This window comes from Adiantum capillus-veneris, chromosome 1, assembly GCF_014529385.1.
Source record: "Adiantum capillus-veneris isolate H3 chromosome 1, ASM1452938v2, whole genome shotgun sequence".
Classification (NCBI taxonomy): Eukaryota; Viridiplantae; Streptophyta; class Polypodiopsida; order Polypodiales; family Pteridaceae; genus Adiantum; species Adiantum capillus-veneris.
In genome coordinates, this window is record NC_140931.1 from 167919526 (window position 1) to 167925681 (window position 6156).

The following is a 6156-nucleotide window of genomic DNA, read 5'->3' on the forward strand; positions in this document are numbered from 1 at the left end:
TACCATGGAGAGGACTTCACATAATGTGGGAGCTAGTTTGATGAGCCTTTTCCTCCTGTGGATTTTAAGCAGAGCATTAGCGAGGTGGCACTTAATGGGTTCTACCATTGTGTAGGATGTGGATTCCCGTTCGATGCCAGAAGCTTGGATGTATTCTCCCTGCCTTGCACCCATGTGTACCATATGCTATGCTTCGCGCATGTATGTAGGGAGTATGGCTATTGTGTTGCACTAGATTGCAACATGTCTGTTCTCCCTAGAGCTAAGGATACGATTGGTCTGAAGGTGAAGAGAGATGAAAGAATCAAGTGCAGGTAGTCACTGTGTCACTACTATTGCAGGCCCACTTTCCATTGGTAGTTTAAACTCTTGCATGTAATGAAATCATTTGCAGGTACAGACATTGTAGCAGAGACCTGTATACAAGAATCATTGAGGACAAAAACAGAGAGAGTCTCTACGAAGGCCACTGGTAGGTACCAAAATCAGTATTTATGTGTGTATTTTGGGATACTCCAAGTGAGACTTTGTAAATAGCTTGCTTTGTAGAACAATCATCGCATGCTTGCTCCAACAAGACGATGCATTCCACAAGGAAGAATGGCCTGATTACCCCAGGGATGCAGCCAAGCCTTGAAGCGGAGTCTACCCGCGGGATGCAGCCAGCCCTTGAAGCGGAGTCTGCCGTAGGGGATGCAGTACGTGGAGTAGTTGAAGACATCTTGATGGCAAAGTCTTCTGCAGTCAAATCACCTAGGCAACAACTAACTCCAAGAAGGCTGTTGCGTTCTCCGTTGAGTGCCAAAGCACCACCAAGTGTGGACACTAGAGATAATGCATCAAAAGAGGCAGTTGCAGATGCGGTGAAAGCAACACCCCCTCCAACGGGGAAGAAGCCAACACCAAAGCGCAAGAAATCGACTCCCAAGAACTTAGGTGGAAGTCCCACAATGGATATACCTCTTGATTCATTTAGGAAGAGAAAGAAACCAAATGCAAAGCAATGAGTGTGTTTTTTTTGTAACTTCATGCAATTAGAAGATGTCTTTAGAAGGCATGTGCAATCCATTGCACCCCTATTGTATCCATGCTCATTGATGAATCAAGTGTTGGAATTTGTTAGTGACATGTCTCTTAATTCTTTGCATCGAGTAGTTGCAAACTATTTGATTCATTTTCTGTACATGTTTAGTAATATGTTTCTACTTTCTCTTGTCGTAGATAATCAAGAAGCTGAAAAAAGAGGAACTTGCATGAGACTCACTCGCTCTTCAAGGTTTCTAGATGAGGGGTTTGTAGGTTCACTGACTCAATCTTATCCTGTGAAGAATCCAAGAAGGGGTGCTACAGCTTCCAGGGGGGTTACAGGCAAAAAAAAAAGTGTCTTTTGATACAGTTGAGGGGTCTGTAGGCTCACTGGCTCAGTCTTATCCTGTGAAGAATACAAGAGGGGGTGCTACAGCTTCCAGGGGGGTTACAGGCAAAAAAAAAGAGTCTTTTGATACAGTTGATCCCTGCACACCTACTAGTACTGCTAAATTTGTTCCAAATGTGCCTAATGCAGTTGATGTGCAGGTTGTGCATGATGATGGGCATATAGATGTTGACCGTGCTAAACTTGAAAAGGGTACATTACCCACCCCCACCACAGTTGAATCTGGCACAGATGCCATTGATGATGCAATGGTAGTTGATGCCTACACAGATGCCATTGCTGATGCTACGCTAGTTGAGGCCTACACAAATGACATTGTGGATGCTATGGAAGTTGATGCTCGCATAGATTCTGCTGTTGATGGCAATGTTAATGATGGTGGAACAAAAATTATTGTTCATGCTGTCATAGATGCCCTTCTTGATGCAGTCGTGGCTATGGGTACAGATGCCACTGTTGAATCTGGCACAGATACCATTGATGATGCTACCACAGTTGATGCCTGCACAGATGCCATTGTTGATGCTACGGTAGTTGATGCCTGCACAAATGACATTGTGGATGCTATGGAAGTTGATGCTCGCACAGATGCTACTGCTGATGGAAATGTTAATGATGGTGGAACAGAAAGTATTGTTCATGCTGTCATAGATGCCCTTCTTGATGCAGTTGTGGCTATGGGTACGGATGCCACTGTTGAATCTGGCACAGATGCCATTGATGATGCTACCACATTTGATGCCTGCACAGATGCCATTGCTGATGCTACGGTAGTTGATGCCTGCACAAATGACGTTGTGGATGCTATGGAAGTTGATGCTAGCATAGATGCTGCTGCTGATGGAAATGTTAATGATGGTGGAACAGAAAGTATTGTTCATGCTGTCATGGATGCCCTTCTTGATGCAGTTGTGCCTACGGGTACAGATGCCCCTGTTGAGGATACCAGAGGCATGGGTGAGGAGGTCCTCATTGAGAGAGAAGCTGGAACACGTGAGGCAGTGGGTGCAAGTGATGTCACAACTCAAGCCCATGTGGTCTGTCCAAGCGATGCAGCTGATGACATTGTTGATGAAGAGGAGACAAAGGGTACAGATGCCACTGTTGAAGATATGGGAGGCTTGGGTGAGGAGGACCTCACTAAGAGAGTACCTGGAATAGGCTCAGCAGTGGGTAACGGTGATGTCGCGGCTTCTACCGACACAGTTGAGGCATACGACAGAGCAGCTCAATCGGGAGAGGCAATGGGAGAAGTTCTCGTGGCTGCTACGGACATGAAAGAGGCAAATACACATAATACAATTGAGGCATGTATAGAGCAAAACAATGAGGCAGGGAAAGGCGCAAAGGTGCCCACTGATAGAGCAGCTCAATCGGGAGAGGCAATGGGAGAACATTTCATGGCTGTTGTGGACACGAAAGAGGCAGTTGCACATGATACAACTGAGTCTTGTACAGATCCCACTGTTGGGAATACCAAAGGTAAAAGTCCAGAGGTCCCTATGGGTCGAGCGAATGCTACAGATACAGATGAGGCAGGTACAAAGAATGCTAATAAAGAGGCCAAAAATGGACATGAATATGAGAGGCAAGAGAGGCCGTGTCTTGTGGTAATGCCAGTACAGATTGTTGCACTGCCTCCTGTGTCTTTTGAGGACAAGAAGAGAAGGGACAATTTATGCATCATACTGGATGTGAATGGGCTTCTCATAAGGAGGTATAAGGTCTCCTTCTACAAAGGAATAGCGAGAAGCAGTATTCCTGATTGGGCAAGATCAAGGTATCAGGTAGTCACTGCGCCAAATTCTACAGGAAAGATGCAATTTGAATATGTGGTCAAGCCCAATGCATCAATCTTTTTGCATGCACTGCTGCAAAGAGCACAAGTTGCACTATGGAGCTGTATGACCCAGGAAAATCTAGCACTTGCTTTGAGTGCATGCTTTCTTAGGCTGAAGAAACAGCGTCTCCTCGATATTATCGGTCAAGAGGGGTGTAGAGAGGCGAGCTTCAATCTAAATGAAGTTCCTGGGATCCCTCCATGTAGAGATAACGCAAAGCCCATATTTTTCAAGTGTTTGAAAGACTTTTGGAAGCACCATCCTAAGTTCAACTCTGATATTACACTGGTGGTGGATGACACACTCTACAAGTGTCTGCTCAACCCTCCCGGGACTTGTGTCTGTCCTACTTCATTTGAACTAGCAGATATTTGTCAGTCCCCAATTTACCTGGTTAGCACATTGTTCCCTTGGTTAGTCAAGGGGACAGTCTCACCCAGCCCTAATGCTTATGCAAAGATGAACCAGTTTGAAAATCCTTCGGACATGTGTCTACTCGTGTCATCAACCACTATATAAGTCAACGAGAAGTATGTAAGGAAGGTTGATTGTGGTTATGGAATCATGTATACAGCATTTTGTGCACTGAATGTACTTGCGATTACTATACAAAAAATTGACTTGTTCAAAGTTCTCTAAACTTAATGATTGAATGATGTAATTTTATTTTGGTGATATGATGTTGTCATACTCTGATAGAGTCCTGCTACATGGCACACATAATAGCATAGACAGGACCATCGGGCTATTATTACACATAGTTATGCTATATAGCACTCATACTGCAAGAAATACTATGACATAATAGCATAGATAGGGAGATTGGCCTCTTATTACACACACTTACGCTATATGGCACACATAGTGCTCTCAATATGTAATATAGCTCTTTCACATACCACACATCATATCATAGAAAGGAACATTGTGCTATGTGATACACACACTTTTACTGTATAACACACATGTTGCTATCTTACTACAATAGAGTCCTTTTATAGCATAGACAGGGACATTGGGCTATTATTACACACACTTGTACAATATAGCACACATAATAGCGTAGGTAGAGACAATGGACTATCTTGACACATTACTTGGCTACATATCACATATAGTAGCATGTACACAACTCCATAACACCCAATGGGTAGCTATTCATAAGAGTGAGATGATTGTAAGAATGAGACATGTTTACCTGAAATTCATCAAGAAAGTAAATGGGATGCTCTTGATAATATTTTCTTCCCAATCGTTTCCGACAAATATCTTGGCTAAATTTTTTCAAGGTGCAACATGTTCACAATAGTAACCTCATTATCTGAAATGTGTGTGATTCTATGCTATGTGCTCTATGTGGTTGTGTGCTATGTGATACATAGCACAATGGACATGTGTAAGGAGGTAATGAATGGTGAAGGCTATATAGAACATAATATAAGCCTGTTAAATAGGTATCATGCTGCTTCATAGGGCATGGCATTGTAAATGGTTTCATGTAGTTCCGGAGATAAATAATATGTCTTTGAGGTAGCATCTACCAAAGGCATGTCAAACTTGATTGCCCGAACAAGGTGAGAGTACACGTTAGTAACTCCCCTATCATCAAGTAGAGTGTAGTGATTTGGGTCCCCCTCTTGCTGTAGATACTAACACCCTGTGACGACATAAGTGTTTTTATCACATTTGTTTTTCCACTTATCTCTTAAGATGCAATCTGTCATCCACTTTCTCTTTGTACATCTCAAAAGAAAGAACTCTACACCTTCTGCATTGCCAGCGTCTGCATTGACTGCAAAGTTATCACCTTCAATGAGATACTCACTCAGCATATCCTAGGATCCCTCAAACATTGCAGCTTCATCTTCTGGTACCTCAGTCTCTTCTGTTACCTCAGAGAGTGGTTTCAATGCCTTATGTGTCCACTTGCCTGCATATGATTTGCTGGAACAAGTCCTCCAATGGCCCTTCATGCAAGCATCACAAAAACAAGAAAGCCGCCTGGTCCTTAATTGAGTAGGATCATGACAACAAAAGCCTGAAATGCAATGGAGTGATCGAGATCCTGGTACTCTCTCACAACCCCATAGATTAGACCTGTCCACTTCTGTCTCTTTTACTAGCCAAAATTTCATGTTTATAGTAGGACCTGCTTTAGTGGATTGTGCATAAGAGCTATATGCAGCATTGGACATTGTTCTCGTAAAAAATGCAACCACGTCTACAGCTTGCCTAAGAACAACTCCATTACTCTTGAGTTTTTCATGTGTAAGGGCTCTCTTTATCACAGCGCCAGCGCCATCATGCTCCCCCTTGCCATGGCCAGAGCCAAAAAAATTCCATGTCATCTCTGTACCTGTTAGTTGGTAATATCTAGCAACAAAGTAAAATGGCCTTGCAGCCTTGAATTGCGAGGCTTCACCATCTGACCACACCCAGTGCTTCTTGAAATTCAACCCCTGGTCTTTAAGCCACTGATCACAAAGAAGAAAACAATGCTGGACAAATAGCGTATCATGTTGCCTATCATCGGAGATGTAGAAATGCATATGCTTGATAATACTGTCATCTTCGTTGTCACGCATGTACGTTATGTGAACAAGGATGGTGCATTGAGCTGTATGCCAATGCATGGATTGTACTTCATTTTGCTCTTTGAACGAGTAATTTTCAGCAAAGTCTACTACAGATATAATGGTATCTGAAGGAAACACCTTCAAACATTCTCTGTATTGATGTGCCTACCATCTGTAAGTGAAATTGTGCTCGATGAAGATTCTGATGTCGTCTTTTATCCTCCCTGTCAGCTCACTTAAAGCCACCTGTTTGAGTGACAACATCTTTCTCTTACTTAGACCATGCTTAGTTTGAACTTTAATG